This window comes from Pinus tabuliformis, chromosome X (assembly GCF_031772625.1).
Source record: "Pinus tabuliformis cultivar Carrire ecotype Pingquan chromosome X, CPIR1, whole genome shotgun sequence".
NCBI lineage: Eukaryota > Viridiplantae > Streptophyta > Pinopsida > Pinales > Pinaceae > Pinus > Pinus tabuliformis.
In genome coordinates, this window is record NC_142308.1 from 999,302,857 (window position 1) to 999,319,966 (window position 17,110).

The window sequence follows — 17,110 nt, forward strand, 5'->3', positions numbered from 1 at the left end:
ATGATTATCTGTGTAGCTATGCATTTGATGTCTTTATTTTCCTGAATATATCGTAGCTCGGATGGATGAAACTAGATCCGGGGTCTTCAAACTTGTTCAATGTTCGCTCGAAGTACAAGTTGATCCATGTGAAAATATGTTCTGATGTCGAGCATGGAAAGACATCGGCTGATTACCAGCCAATGATGTAAGTTGTTAATAGGCGCGAGAGGAATCACCGATAATGATGATGACCCTCAAGGTATTGCAGTACAATTCATGTGGTGTGAATACATGAGTTGATGTTGAACACCACGTAAAATCTTTCGGTCGAAGGCCATTGATGTAAACCTGTCGCCGGAAGTGAGAAACTTGTCATTGAGGCATGCAAGCTTCAAAGTACTGAAAGGGTTGTTCCTAAGTCAACTTCTTGGATAATGAGCTGATGTCGACAAGAAGTGACCCATCGTAGGAGGGCCTTAATGAATCCCACATCTACGACACAGAACGGAGCAAATGATTTTGTGGAGGTGAAAACGATTTGATGATACAAGGTTCAGGGTGGCGGTCATGAAAAATGGAGAGTGAAGGTATTGCAGCGGATGAGACGTTAGCTAGGTTGGTGAATTCTCTGAGCAACTTCTCTTGAACATATTGGCGACAATGAAATGGATTGGTAGCATTAACCTGAGAAATGGACGGTACGGTGGACCAATGGTGATATGACCGGTGAACGAAATAACCCAACCTGACTCAATCATGGTGACGGAGTGAAAGTGTCATGTTCAAGAGCGACCTGCTACCAATGAAGCTATTCAAGTTTTCTTCCGTTTTTACCCAGTCATTGCTGACTAGTACCTCTTTATTTTTGTCAAGCTTGAGGAGGATAACATATGCTTGTTCTATAATTTTCCCTTCGGGCAAACCTGTCGCTATGTTTTAATGAGCCTAGCAACAGTGAAACTCGCTCTTGTCTGCATGGACAAGTTTGTTGCTATTGTTTTAACGAGTTTAATGATAAAGTTAACTCGGTCCTTTTCAATTTTAGGGAGTCTAAAAATAGACGTAAAGGAAACTCTAGTGGTCCTTTTTCGTAATGTAATCCCTTAAGTCTAAAAAAGTGTAAAATAATATGAAAGGGATGAATTCTCGATAGTTTTAACAAGTCGAACAAGACAAGTGCTCGATCTTTTTGTGTAATAATCCCTCAGGTCCAAAAAGATTAAAATCTAGAGGAGGGATAGCACTTCTGATCGCTTTAACGAGCTGGAGAGGCCAATTGCTCGGCAATATTTTCATATTTTACGAGTCAGATGAAAAGAGCTTAAAGGAGACTCATTTTTTGAGGAACGAGTGATGTTTTTGGATAACAACTGGTTCCAGGTAAGGTTTGGAACGTTTTAATCATGACAGTATAAAGAAGGTGGCTAATAGAATCACTCGTCGCAACTGTTCCTCAAAAGGGTAAAAAATCAAATGGAGGCGTATGATCGACTAAAAAAGAGTGGAGGTGATGGTAAGAACATGACCAAGGTTCAAAAGCTGATAATTACGCGATTGCAATGGTTATTTACCGAAGGTGGGGTTCATTTTTTAATGAGCTTAAACTCTATGGGAACATTTGCTCATTGCTAGGTTTATTTTTTAACGAGCTTGAACTTCGCGTAAAACTTCTCATGGCGAGGTTTATTTTTTAACGAGCTTGAACTTTGCGTAAAACTGCTCGTGCCAGTCATATAATAAGGATGTCTCATCAGTAGGTTCATTTTTTAGGGAGCTTGCCCCATGTGCAACTTTGCTCCTGAGCCTTTCGTTATGCAAGCTAGGAACGACCAACCTACGAGTTTAAAGGGTTAAGAGCCTACAAACTAAGAAAATAGAAGGCTGTTTTTCACTTGCATGCAAAAAGGTTTGCATGCCCCCAGGTATAAAGTAGAGTTTCCAGGTTACCATATGGAAGTTCTTGCATTAGCAAGATTGTTCCATCCACGTCGCAGAAAAAACGCTTCCTTGGCGATGTCCATCGAAATAGAAAAAGGTGAATGGTGGGAGCTTCCACTCACATAACGTTTGAAGAGGGAATCCTTTTCCAATTCGAATCCATTTTCCTAAAAGGATAGGGGTATCAGACAAGTCACATTCCTACGCGGAAACCTACCTTATATATGGGGTTTTCCTACCGAAGCAGACCAGGGCACATGCCTCCTGGGTTTCAATCACAATCACCGAATCACTCGCGATCATTAGGTGGACGGATTGGAGATTGATTAGACATTCCTTGTGCAAAAAGACCAGTTAGGGATGGCATTTGACTAATAGTTGTGTTTGAACTAGGGAACGAAAGCTGGTCTATGAGCTAGACCACTCTGCCTTCATGTGGAAAACACATCACTCGAAAGAGTGAGGAAACAATAGCTCCCATGCTATAAATGTAGTCACGCCCAAGGAGTAGATTGTAATCTAGAGGTCCTTGGACTACCATCACATTTAAATGAATGGTTTTCCTTCTCAAAGTTATAGGCAAATTTGGAAGGATCCCTAACGGTCGACTGGTTCCTTTGTTGAACACTGTTAAATTTCGAATCTCAGGCAGAAACGATGGCGAACCAAGTGCTTTCCAAGCAGTTGAGGAAAGGATACTCACAGAAGCCCCTTCATCTATAATAGTACTGACCATGATCATTCTGTAAGCTTGTACTATGATTCGGAATGGTACATTAGATGGTAGGTGGGGTCTGCCTAGTAGATTCCAATCGAAGGAAACGACTAGATTGCTTGGAGGTGGGACCGAATAAACGGCCGGATAAATCTCTGATGAAATTCCTTCTTACGGTAAAGGAATGGGTAGATTTCCCCCATGTTCATTGGAGTCTGTGTTTACGAAGAGAATTTGAATGGTTTCGTTCTTATTCTCCTTGGTGACAGTATCATTTGAAGGTGGACCTTTTGAAGACAAGATTGGGTCCATTGTTGTCTCGAACCTGTTGACGTTGGTCCAATGTGGACTCAGAGGGTTTATCTTCAATGATAGGTGCTTCGACTGACAAAAAAGGTGTGTCAGTCAGATTTTCAACTAGCGATGGACTCGGCAAGAGTTTTTTGTATCCGGGAGGAAGTCGCTGCAGTGAAGCAGGACAGTTATCCAAGACTCTCTTAGCTTCGTCTAGGAAGGGACAACGGTGGAGGGCATGATCGCCTTCACACAGTCTACAAGGAAATTTGGATCTTCCTTTTTGTCCATTGACTTCATTTTCACTAGTTGACGGTGTGCTCTCAACATGATCATCAACGGTTGAAGACACTGGATTGTGCAAATGGGGAGACCAGTCCCTCAAGATCCGTGGGATGCAGGGACAATCTCAATGATAGTGGTCTCCCTTGAAAATGACACATGGAGATTTAGGTTTGGAAGGTGGAGTGTGTGGATTTTCGCCAGATGATGTACGGTTGCCCCCTTTGCTATTGGATTCTTCTTCTTATTCTCCTTCCCTTTCTTCTTCTTCTTAGTTACTTGGTTTTTAGCGTGACTAGCTTCACCAGGCGAAGAGGAAGAAGGAGAGGGAGAAACAAACATAGTAGAAGATTGGGGAGCAACTTCATTTGGTTGTTAAGGAATTGAGGTGTTTTGAACGACAGAGGTCGAGAAAAGCCATACTGGAAGGCCAATTGTGAGTCCTGGAAGGGACAATGTGGCCATGTGTGGAGCACCAACATCCCCCCAAGAGAAGAAGGGACTAGGATTTCCCCCAAGGGGAAATCCTTGATTGACAGACTCCATTTTCTCAACCTAAGACCAACGAGGGAACATTGATGTTATTCCGATTAAAATAAATTTTATAACACTTTGACACAACTTGCTTTTTCAATTTTTAAGAGTCGAGAAAAAGCTAAAGATGACTCTAGTCGCCTTCGATTTTTAATGAGCTTGAAGTGACAAGTGCCCAGTTGGACCTTTTCTTTTAAGGAGTCTGAAAAGGAACGAAAGTGACTACTCTGGAAATCTAGACAGAGGGATTACCAAACCAATCACAAAATTACATAATACTTTTTACGGTACAACAGTCAATCTTCCTGAATGTTGTGTTCAGTGCATTGCGATCGATAGGGCGGAAAACACGGCTTCCTAAGGATAAAGGATGTAGCCTATTGTGGTCTCCCAATATATACTCGATGGTACATGGGAGCACAAGTCCATACTAGCACTTGTCATCTCAAAGAGGAGGAATCCCCAACTTACAATGAAAGCGATAGTTACCAGGCTTTACGACACTGGAATACGTCTCTAGCCTAAACTTCTAAATGTTGTGCGTTAGGTTCCAAAGCGTTTTTATGTTCATTGAAGTTTATTTTACAGTTGATCTTTCTTAAGAAGTTTGCCTTTAAGGTTCACTACGTGATGTAGATATACAATTCCTAAATATGCAATCTAAGATGATAAACAATCGTTTACTTTCTTTTTGCAATGAAAATCCTAGCTACTAAGGAAAGAGAAATGAAATTCTTTCAACATAGAGCAGGGAGCACACACTAGATGCACTTTTCCTAAATCAACTTTAGCACGCAGTCTTAATGCAATTGCACATGCATGTATTGTTTTTTTCCTTAATGTGAGAATGACAAAAAGAAAACTAAGTATAGATCTGAAATATCTTCTTTCAAAGTGACAATACTAACAATTTTTCTTTTCAAAAAACAATAGTAAGGCCTAGATGACACTTTGCGATTTTGAAGTTAAAATTGTTTTCGACACTTGAAATACTATTTATTCAAATCAAATACAATGTCAAAAGTGTAATCGACTATCTAAAAGAGGAATGCTTTGTGACACTCTTTTTCTTGATTGAAAACAACACTTGCGACACTTTCAAATCAAAAGACGACAGTTCAATTAAGCTACTATTTGCAAAGGAGATCTGTAAATGATGAAAAATACATGAAAAACATTCACAATTCCTTCTGATGGAGGCTGAATAATGCAAAGGAAGATGGTTTCAATAGAGATATATTGATCATAGACAACAAAACTATTGAATAAAGCTGAAGACAATGAAGAAAAAGCCAAAATCTGGAGGCAGAAATAATCTCATTCAATCATCGCACCTGTAACACAGGGAAACAGGGATGCATCTCACCTGCAACACATGGGAGGTGTGATGCATCCAGGTTGCCAAGAAGAGACAGTGCGATGGACCAGGGACGAGATTGAGCTTGGTTTTCACTCACAGTTTGCAGCTAAGTTCAGGGATTTAGGCTGAGCTAATGATTGTCAGTAAACACAAAGTATAGGGGCTAATCTAATGAGGTTATTTGAGCTACCACCAAGGCACTTAGGATGTTTTCAAGCTAGATGTTCAGTTCATAAACCAACCTGGAGATTGACTAAAGCAATGTTGATCTACTTTGCAGTTGCACAGCAAAATTAGTTCGAAGGCTAGCTGGCTTAACTTCAGGCTCCGTCTGTGGTTTATAAATCAAACAACAGTAACAAAACAAAGAAACTATTCGCTCCCCAGTGGAGTCAGCATTTTGTTATTGGGAAAACTAGTGTCCATTCAGAGCTACTAGTCCCACTAAGACGGGTAGCTATCTTAGCAACAAACAAACTAAAGTTACTTGTGTTTTCCTTTATGAGAGATAGATGAGAGAGAAGTAGAAAGTACCAACCTCAGTGTTTTGCTAGTATCCTTGCTTGTTTCCTCTCTCCCTTGATAGAGCTTTTGCCACTCCTTTCTCACTTGTCCCGCTTCAAAGAACACCTGTAGAGTCAAAGCAACAAAATACCATCAAATCATAGAGATCTATAACCATAAACAATGTAGGATCAGATGCACATTAACCATATAAATGCATATACAAATACAAGATTAAGAGATATACAAGCATATGGAGGAAAACTCAAATATCTTTGTTGATAGAAGTAGTAGAAGAGAGGATTACAACCAGCTGTCTGATCCAGCAGCATCATCCCAGCATGAAATCCCTCTTCACCTCATACAAAGCAAGATCACCCAACAATGTCTTCAAAGAGAAACCAACAAGACTTCCTTGCAAATTACAAAATTCCAGCCTTTGGATCTCTTGGATAAGGGATTCATATATAGATGTTTACAGGAGAGTGAGTTAGCTTCTGGTATTTTGATTAGTGTCATTTCACTGATAGTTCTTGGTTCCACTTGGAGATTTCAGATCTCTTACTCATCCCTGGGTGAATTCAGAGAGGCAAGTGTCATATGAACAGTTTCTAGAAGATTCTCTGGGTTGCCACCTAGCAAACTGCTTCTGCCATTTGTCTGCTCTTTCTCATCGCACCCTACAGAAGGGCTTTCCAGTATGAATTGCACCCCCCATGTGTAATAGGTGAGATGCATCGCGCCCTATGCATGGAGCAGTCTATATGGTCCAGTTTTGACCAGTTCTGAGCAGTTTTTCATGGAGAACTTTTGGGAGATGATGTAATCAGCTGACCTTGTTCCTTTAGGGTATGAAACAACACTTTTAGGGCTTTAGAAGCCCTTAGTTTATGGACATATATGATTGGGGTTGTAGTGCCCAAATATGTCTATAACAATAAGGGAGTTACAAAGATAGGGAGAGAGGAGAGAAAGAGGAAAGAGAGATAGAAGGGGGAGAGAGAGAGTGAATGGGAAGAGAGATGGAGAGGAATAGGGGGGAGAGACATATAGATATGGAGAAAGAGTGTGTATGTTTTGGGGTGATATAAAGAGACAAAGGAGAAGCATAGGGAGATAGAGATATATATGGGAGGTGAAGAGAGGGAAAAAGAGAGAGATAGAGAGAGGGAGGGAGAAATATATAGATATGGAGAGAGAGAGAGTGCGTGTGTGTGTGTTTAGGGCGGGTGAGATAGAAATACAAAGAAGGAGAGATGGAGGGATATATAGATATAGATGGAGGGGGAGAGAGGGAAGAATATTTCTTGTACTATATGCATTGATTTCAGTGTAGATGATGATTTCTAATCATATTTGATTGCTTGCACTAGATGCATTGATTTTAGTGTAGATGTTGATTTCTAATTATATTTGATTTCTTGCACTAGATGCATTGATTTCAGTTTAGATGTTGATTTCTAATCCTATTTGATTGCTTTCTCTAGATGCATTGATTTCAACATAGATGGTGATTTCTAATCTTATTTGATTGCTTGCACTAGATGCATTGATTTTAGTGTAGATGTTGATTTCTAATTATATTTGATTGCTTGCACTAGATGCATTGATTTCAGTGTAGATGTTGGCTTCTAATCTTATTTGATTGTTTGCATTATATGCATTGATTTTAGTGTATATGTTGTTTTCTAATCCTATTTGATTGCTTGCATTAGATGGATTAGATGTTGTTAATCTTGAGACTGTAAATTATTAAAAATATTTTTCAAGATTAGATGGATGGGGGAGAGAGGGAAGAAGATTTCTTGCACTAGATGCATTGATTTCAGTGTAGATGATGATTTCTAATCCTATTTGATTTCTTTCACTAGATGCATTGATTTCAATGTAGATGTTGATTTCTAATTATATTTGATTGCTTGCAATAGATGCATTGATTTCAATGTAGATGTGGATTTCTAATCCTATTTGATTGCTTGCACTAGATGCATGGATTTTAGTGTAGATGTGGATTTCTAATCCTATTTGATTGCTTGCACTAGATGCATGGATTTCAATGTAGATGTGGATTTCTAATCCTATTTGATTGCTTGCACTAGATGCATTGATTTTAGTGTAGATGTTGATTTCTAATCTCATTTGATTGCTTGCATTAGATGCATTGATTTCAATGTAGATGTTGTTTTCTAATCCTATTTGATTGTTTGCATTAGATGCATTAGATGTTAATCTTGAGGCTATAGATTATTTAAAAAAAAATCAAGATATATTAATAGGTAGAGGGACACTATTAAGAAATAATTAGCTATCAAAAGTTGTAACACCTATAATTAAAATGAAACAGATGTGCAGATAAAGTGCAAATTAATCCTTGACAATATCATCTCCCTTCTTCATCACCAACTAATTACTAATAGACAATTACACATATTCAACAAATATTCAAAATTACTGATAGAGTAATTGCATACAACAATGTATTAAAAATATTTATAAGAGTAAAATGTATATTTATAAACATCAAAACAAATCAAACTATTCTCGAGGGAGATGTGATAATTGTTTGGAGAAACAAATAATGTAAATATTTTACAAAATTGGCCACTCATTAAAAAAATTCAAAAAATACATTACTTCTTGACTTTGCAAAATAGATTATAGATAACAAAAAACCATCAAAATATTCTTGAAGGAAATAAATTATTTCAAACATAAACAAAGAAATAAATTATTTCAAGAGTAATCTTGATGCACTAAATTATTAAAACTACTCTTCAAGATATATTTTGTAAGATTTGGAGAAACACTATTTAAAATTAGTTAGTTGTCAAAAGTTGTGATACCTAAAATTAAATGAAATAGACATGAAATATCACTCTTCTTGCAAAATATTGACAAAATTGTCTTCCTTCTTCATCACCAACTAATTACTAATGAACAATTGCATACACATATAAAAATATAACACGAAAATTGTAACATTCACAAACGTTACCATCCAAATTCAAATGATGTACAAACCGTTCAATGAAATGACATAGAACAAAATAAAGAAGAGAATGATATGATCATGCCAAGCAAAGAAATCCCTCAAACATACACATAATAATGATAATCTAAAAATGTAACATTGTTTCCCTCAATTGGAACTAGCTTAGATCCATCTAACACTAGATCTATCATGCACTGAGAGGGATCAAATCCCTCAAGGTGCAAACCTTTCCTCAAGTTCTACACACCAAAAAGAAGGTTTTCACCTCGAGGGATTTGATCCCTCGAGGTGCATGATAGATCCAGTGTTAGATGCATATAAGTTGGTTTAAACACATGTGGATAAGTGATTGTGATTTTACTAGATGACACATGGCAATAAATTATGTCCTTATGGGTTTCCATTTACTCTTCCTTTATTTTGGAATAATAGCCACCTTTTTCTCTAAGCAACCATTTTTGGGACATTTTTGTTATATTTCAAGTTGACATAAGACATTATAAATCAAGTCTATGCAATAAAATGTTCATCATGTCCCAACATATCCCATGATGTCCATCTATCCATGTTGTTGATGAAGTTCGAAATTTTTCCAAGTTGGTTATAATGTCCTAGATTATTCTAATCTATATATCATGTCCTAGATTCATTTCAGCCATCAAGATGTCTCATATTTGTCCTAGCTATCAATCATGTTCTAACTTTGTCCTATTTTTCCATTGTGTCCTATCTTTTTGTATTTTATCTATCATTTTAATTTTTTTGACAAAGTTATTTATCATGTCCCAATTTTTGTCGAAGCTATGCATTATTCTCTACTTTTTCCTTGTCCTTAGAATCCAAATCAGGAATCTATACAACTATCTACAGAATTTATACTATTTACATTAAGTTCATGTTTTCCCATAAGTAACATGTCTCACAACTTAAGAAAATTTCCATACTATTTATTACATAACCAAATATATATAAAATAGTAATTCAAAATGGGTGCTCCGCAGACCATGTATTCCCTGGTTTTGTAATGTCTTTTACTATCAACTAGTAATTGATATCAAACAATACTATAGAATCTATCCTCACTCCTTAAATGTTATTCAAAGGTCATTTTGTGCTAAGAAGTTCTAGCTCCATTTAGTACACCATTACACATGACAAATACATAAACATATCATACACATAATTTGGCCAACATAAACATAATCACCATCTCATACATTCAAATACATTCAAACCTACATGCCACAACAATAAATATCAAAATTGTAGACTTGATATCAAGGGCTTATAGATAAACTTAATTACCCCCTTATGGTTTTGTTCCAACAATGTTTTTGTATGAGTAGTTTTCCTCATATTACAAATCATACCATATTAAAACATGCGTTTACATGCCATGAAAATGCCATGAAAATCCCTCCATATTTAGACATTCATCCCATGTTACAATTTCCCAAATTTAATATACATCCTAGTCAAAACTTTGCAACACCTATTTAATCCTTTGATATTGCATGCACCACATGGATGTATTTTAATAATATCATTCTCAATTGGTTACCCCATACCTTGATCATTAATCACTTAAGTGGCTTCATTACCTTTCCAAAGGTTACAACTTTCAACATGAATAAGTTTTAGATAAATTTATCTAACACATTAATGTATCCCATCTATATGTCACGGGAGTGACTCATTTTCTCATTATCAATCAAAAGAAGCCTGTATTTTTATATGTCCATTAGTGGATATAATCCGTTCATGCTCAATACCCACCCCAAAAGATCAAACTCATTATATCTCACTAATATCCACCTAATATCAAACCCATTTCATATGCTAATATAATCTGGAAGTGTAACGACATATAATCTCCTACCAACTATGTAAATATGGTCTCACCACAACTATTTAATATACAAGAACCCTATCCAATACTCATCTAAAGCCAAAAGACCTAAACAAATTGATAAAACTTAAAATTAAAACAAGTAAACCTACAAAGAATTCAATAGGTTATTGAAGTCCTACTTTATTATGGCATAAAGAACTAATGTGAATTTCACATATAACATTTTGATAAAAATGTTCGAAAACAACCTAATCGTTTATCATAAAAGTATGATTCATCAATTACTAAATATAACCAATAATATTTTGTATATAACCTTTTATTAAAAGATATTTAAAAAACTTGAATCCCAAAAATCTTAGTGTCATCCAACCTTAAAAACGAAAACCTTTAAATAAATTGATCATAAATATATAAATAACTAAATAAACACCCACTCATATATGTGAGTAAAAGAACAAGTTTAAAGAGAGCCTAATTCTTCATGACATTTCACTTTTGAATTATATAATTTTACATTTCACTTTTGGATTATACAATTTTAAATTTGAAATTGATATAAGCAAATTGGTATATAAGATTTTTTTATTTTTCGTAGAAAATCAAATTGGTATATAAGATCTTTTTATTTGTTAGATAAAGGATTTATTTTTATTTTACAAAAGAGGGTGTGTATACTTTATATTATTGGAAATTGAATTTATAAATTTTTAATAATTACATGTTCTTTACTATCACATTTACATATTATTCATGAATCATACATATTATTCCTGAATCATGTTAATTAATAATTGTTTGAAAATAAATGCACAATTAAATATGTTAGGCTCAAGCATGTTTAATTTGGAATAAGTTTTTCAAAATTTTAATTTAATTATAAATAATTATTAGGTGGATAACTTAGATTTAACCTCCATGGAATATATTTTTAATAGTAATAAAAAATCAAAGGTTGAGATTTATTTCTAAACTAGTTATACAATTTTTTTCCTTTTACTTAAATTGATTAATTAAAAAAAATGTCATATGCACAAGTGTGACATGAAATGAGTTATGTTTTTTGTACATATGGTATTGATAAGTGTTGGTATTGGCCTATGGTATTGTTACAAAGCCTATTTACAAATTAAAAATATTTATGATAAAGTAGGGATGAATCTCCATGATTAAGAATCTAGTTACATGTGTATTTTTTGATGTATATATGTTTAACTTATATATTAATTCTATTTAAAATTACTAATACTACTAGTAATTTAAAATAAAGTTATAATTTAATTAATTTTTATGATTTTTTTAAATTTTATCAACCTAATATGTAGTATGAAGTAAGTCTTTTTATGTTTATCATAAATTGATGCCTATTAGTCTTTACCTGCCATTTAATTTATATGACTAGACTAATTAACTAAATAAATGTAACAATATATAACAGCCCCGGTCATTTTCCATTATGAAATGCATTGTAAATATTTTATATAACTAATTAACAAAAAAATGGGGTGAGTAATGGGACACATATTCCAAACACTGAGGAGGTTACTTGCTTAGGATGTTGGAGATTTTTTTGCTGCAGGAAAGAAAATTTGAACTAGCTATGTAAGCTCTTGAAGGTTGGATGGTGGATTTTAATGGCCTGGTATTTTCAGATTTTATGGAACTACAACAATAGGATGAGATCCATGCTACTTTGGAACATTAGACAAGGCAGTGAGGACCAGAAAATTAAAGAGAAAATGGCAATCTGCATGTTCATGAGATGTGTTGGCCATCCACTACATCAAGATAACCAATAGAAAAAAACATAGGGGACAGTTGGACAAGTGGTACTTTCTTACTGGTTGGCAAGACTGTCGTAGGTAAATGTCACTGCCAACAGGGAAGGAGGGAGGAACTTCGACCTGCTGGGAAAAGCACAACTAGGGAAAGAGAGGAGGCATTCGAATAGGGAGAGATAGTGCAAGGGGCAAGGAGAGGATTTGTGCAACAAAAGAGGGAAGAGTTACTTGAACAATGGATAATACAAGGTAGTAGAGGGATTGGAGTTTTTGGAGCAGTGAAAAGGAAGGGACTTGAGCTACTGGAACAACACAACAAAGAATATTTGAGTTGTGCAACAATGAGGAGGACCAACAGCTACTGAGGCAACACAGTAGGTAAAGAAGAATTCAGATAGAGAAAAAAGCGCAATAGAGGAGTGACGTTTCAGTTGGAAAGGGAGAAAGAAGAAATCACTTCCAGGTGAGGAATTAATTGCCTTTCAAGTCCCCAATTAGCTAGAGGGGGGAGATATGGTGTTTCTCAAAAAAATCCCTAAGTGCTGGGCTAGAGGAATTATTCCTGGAAAATTCTTGGAGCATTTCTGGATGCTTCTTAGTTGTATCTTGATTTTATTATGGGTTTTGGATTCCCCAAGTTGGGTGGAACCATAGTGTTGGACTTTGAAGGGTGGGGATGATTGGTCTCTAGACTACATGTGTACCTTATTGACTGGAACTCAGTTGATCAGTGGAGGTGGAAGAATCTCTAGAGTCCCTAAATGAGTTGGAATTTGTATTTAATTCCATTGAGTAAGACCACCTTAGTCTCTGGAATTTAGCTCGGGAGTGACAGGTGTAAGTGAGCTTAGTTGCAGCTTGTCTGTGGTTGGGTGGAGAGTTATTGTTTCAAACTTAGTTTCCCAAAAGCTTTCAAGATAATTGTTTTTCCATGTATTTTCAATAATAATGGATATGTGTTTACATTCTGATTTGAAATGGTGTTATTAACGTATGGGACATGATTTGCGACTTTATTGTCTATATGATTGACTAATATGTTGTTGTCACTGGTTTAAATATGTTGGAATAATGTGTGTGGAATAAGAATCTCTAGAGTCCCTAAATGAGTTGGAATTTGTATTTAATTCCATTGAGTAAGGCCACCTTAGTTTCTAGGATCTGGCTCGGGAGTGACAGGTGAAAGTGAGCTCGGTTGCAGCTTGTCTATGGTTGGGTGGAGAGTTATTGTTTCAAACTTAGTTTCCCAAAAGATTTCAATATAAGTGTTTTTTAATGTATTTCCAATAATAATGGATATGTCTCTACATTCCGATTTCAAATGGGACATGATTTGTGACTTTATTGTCTATATGATTGACTAATATTTTGTTGTCACTGGTTTAAAGATGTTGGAATAGTGTGTGTGGAATAAAAATCTCTAGAGTCCCTAAATGAGTTGGAATTTGTATTTAATTCCATTAAGTAAGGCCACCTTAGTTTCTGGGATCTGGGTCAGGAGTGACAGGTGCAAGTGAGGTCGGTTGCAGCTTGTCTATGGTTAGGTGGAGAATTATTATTTCCCAAAAGCTTTCAAGATCAATGTTTTTTCATGTATTTTCAATAATAATGGATATGTGTCTACATTCCGACTTGAAATGGCGTTATTAATGTATGGGACGTGATTTGTGAATTTATAGTCTATATGATTTACTAATATGTTGTTGTCACTGGTTTAAAGATGTTGGAATAGGGTGTGTGGAATAAGAATCTCTAGAGTCCCTAAATGAGTTGGAATTTGTATTTAATTACATTGAGTAAGACCACCTTAGTCTATAGAATTTGGCTCAGGAGTGACAGGTGCAAGTGAGCTTGGTTGCAGCTTGTCTATGGTTGGGTGGAGAGTTATTGTTTCAAACTTAGTTTCCCAAAAGCTTTCAAGATAAGTGTTTTTCCATGTATTTTCAATAATAATGGATATGTGTTTACATTCCGATTTGAAATGGTGTTATTAATGTATGGGACATGATTTATGACTTTATTTTCTATATGATTGACTAATATGTTGTTGTTACTGGTTTAAAGACATTGGAATAGTGTGTGTGGAATAAGAATCTCTAGAGTCCCTAAATGAGTTGGAATTTGTATTTAATTCCATTGAGTAAGACCACCTTAGTCTCTAGAATCTGGCTCGGGAGTGACATGTGCAAGTGAGCTTGGTTGCAGCTTGTCTATGGTTGGGTGGAGAGTTATTATTTCAAACTTAGTTTCCCAAAAGCTGTCAAGATAAGTGTTTTTTCATGTATTTTCAATAATAATGGATATGTGTTTACATTCCGATTTGAAATGGTGTTATTAATGTATGGGACATGATTTGTGACTTTATCATCTATATGATTGACTAATATGTTGTTGTCACGGGTTTAAAGATGTTGGAATAGTGTGTGTGGAATAAGAATCTCTAGAATCCCTAAATGAGTTGGAATTTATATTCAATTCCATTGAGTAAGACCACCTTAGTCTCTGGAATCTAGCTTGGGAGTGACGAGTGCAAGTGAACTTGGTTGCAGCTTGTCTATGGTTGGGTGGAGAGTTATTCTTTCAAACTTAGTTTCCCAAAAGCTTTCAAGATAAGTGTTCTTTCATGTATTTTCAATAATAATGGATATGTGTTTACATTCCGATTTGAAATGGTGTTATTAATGTATGGGACATGATTTGTGACTTTATTGTCTATATGATTGACTAATATGTTGTTGTCACTCGTTTAAACATGTTGAAATAGTGTGTGTGGTGGTACTAATTATATTTTAACAATAATCAACCTAGGAATCCTCTCTTATTATAGTGACATGCTTTTGTTTGATTACAAGCTCTTGTTAGCATTTATCAGGTTTCTAAATGGTAATGTTGAAGACCTCTTCCTCTTTAGACCTACTGCTCTGTTTATATTTCACATGGATGTCCTTCCAAGTTTTTCCAATTAAATATACCTCGTTCTTGAGTCTATATACTTTCTTATTACACCAACCAGAATAAAATTGTGCTCTTGGTGTTTCATGTACCATAATGATGCATCTTTTATACATCTTTGTTATGCCCATAATGAGTTCAAATTTCTCATAGATGAGCTCCCCATTTCATATGTTTCTCAGTGTTGTGGCGAAGGTAGATCTGGGCTTTTAAATCCGATAGATATTCTACTTGATCCCTTCAATATATTAGCCCCATTAATGGGTTGAGTCTAGATAGAGAGCTCAATAATTTTAATATCCAAGGGGGAAATAATAGTAGTTCCAATAGAAGGGTGGGCCAACCTCCAACTCAAAGTGTCGTGGAATTACGTCCATCGAAACATTGGTTGTAGTTTGATATATAAATATATATACTACGTATACTAGATGTATGTAATGCATATTAAATGTCCATGTTAGAGGCAAGGTGGACTAGTATATGTGTTTACAATGCATATATCTATGTTGGGTGTAAACTAGTTGTGCATTGCAACAATGGGTCTTGCCATGCCCCCAACCGTCGATGTCTTGATGTTGCTATTGTAGGTGTTGAGGTTGCTGCTACAAGTGATGGAGATGTTGTTGCAGGTGTCAGAGATGTTGAGGCTGCTGCTTGAGGAGTTGGAGATGTTGGTCATGGTTCTAAGGTTGGAAGAATAGGTCTAGCATGTCATTGACTTATTCTTTCCTATTTCATTAGTTGCAGAAGATTGGAGGTTGTTTAGGAGCTGAATAAGATGTCCAAGCAGGTGGCAGAGGTTCTGGGGTGAAGGGTTGATTCTTTTCCTTAGATTTAGCCCCAGTTGCTCCCTTGGAGATGTCATATGAGCAACCATAAGCCCCATTTGCTCTCTTGCTGGCCAATGTGAGCAATTATGGCTTCTAGTCAAGTTTACTCAGTGATGTGCGTGCAACTGAGCTTCTTCACGAGTTTTTATTTGCATACCTCACGCTGATCAACTAATTTTTATGTTGCGGCGACGTCTTTGATTGAAAATTTCAAGTTGATGGTCGGAAAAGTTTGTGGGACCTTCAGAAGCTGATTAAAGTTAAAAATATAAAAGAGGCTAATGGAGTTAGTGGTTGATAGAGTCAATGAGTTGAATTCAAATTAAATCAAGCATATGAATAGAGTTGTGATGCCCATTAGCTCTAAGTAATTATTTAGTTGAGCACTTGTGTTCATTTACATATTGGAGAAAACTCATTGTGAATTGGTTGATTGTCTAGTTGAGTTGTGAGAGTGTGTGTGAAGAAGAGCCTACAAGTTGCATGTACTCTTTAATGCAAAATTTTTGAAGCAGATTGCAGTGGTAGCAGCAGTGAGCTGAAGTATATTTCAATCATCATGTTTATGTAGAGTGTGTGATGATGAGTTGTGGATTGAAGAAGTGATTGGAGAGGTTGTGTGGTAACTTGTGGAGTATTTAGAGTTTGGAGATTCAATTTTTTGTTTGTGCTTTAATGATATGTTGTTGCAGAGCTCATGTTGAGCAATTCTTGGTTCTAGTCTGAAATATTTTGAAATGAAAACCACATAAAGGAGAAGAGTTGGAGGACTCGGGTGAAATCAATATAAGAGAGCAAATTTCTCAACTCTAATGGTTGTTAGATAGTTCGGCAGAAACTGGGCGAGGCTTGTTGGTCGTGGTAGCTTCTAACAAATTGGAGTGTGTAGAGTCGTTGACAGTTTAGGAGTAACCAAGTGAGGATCATTTGATCTTGGTAGCCTTTAACAGATCGTAGTCCATAGATCCGCTTGGGAAACAATCTCCATTTGGGAGTAGTCACATGTATAACTCTATGTAAATAATTGTTTGACATAATATAATTTGAGCAGCGCAACAACAACGGGTGGTTTTTTTCCTTAGAGAGGGTTTTCC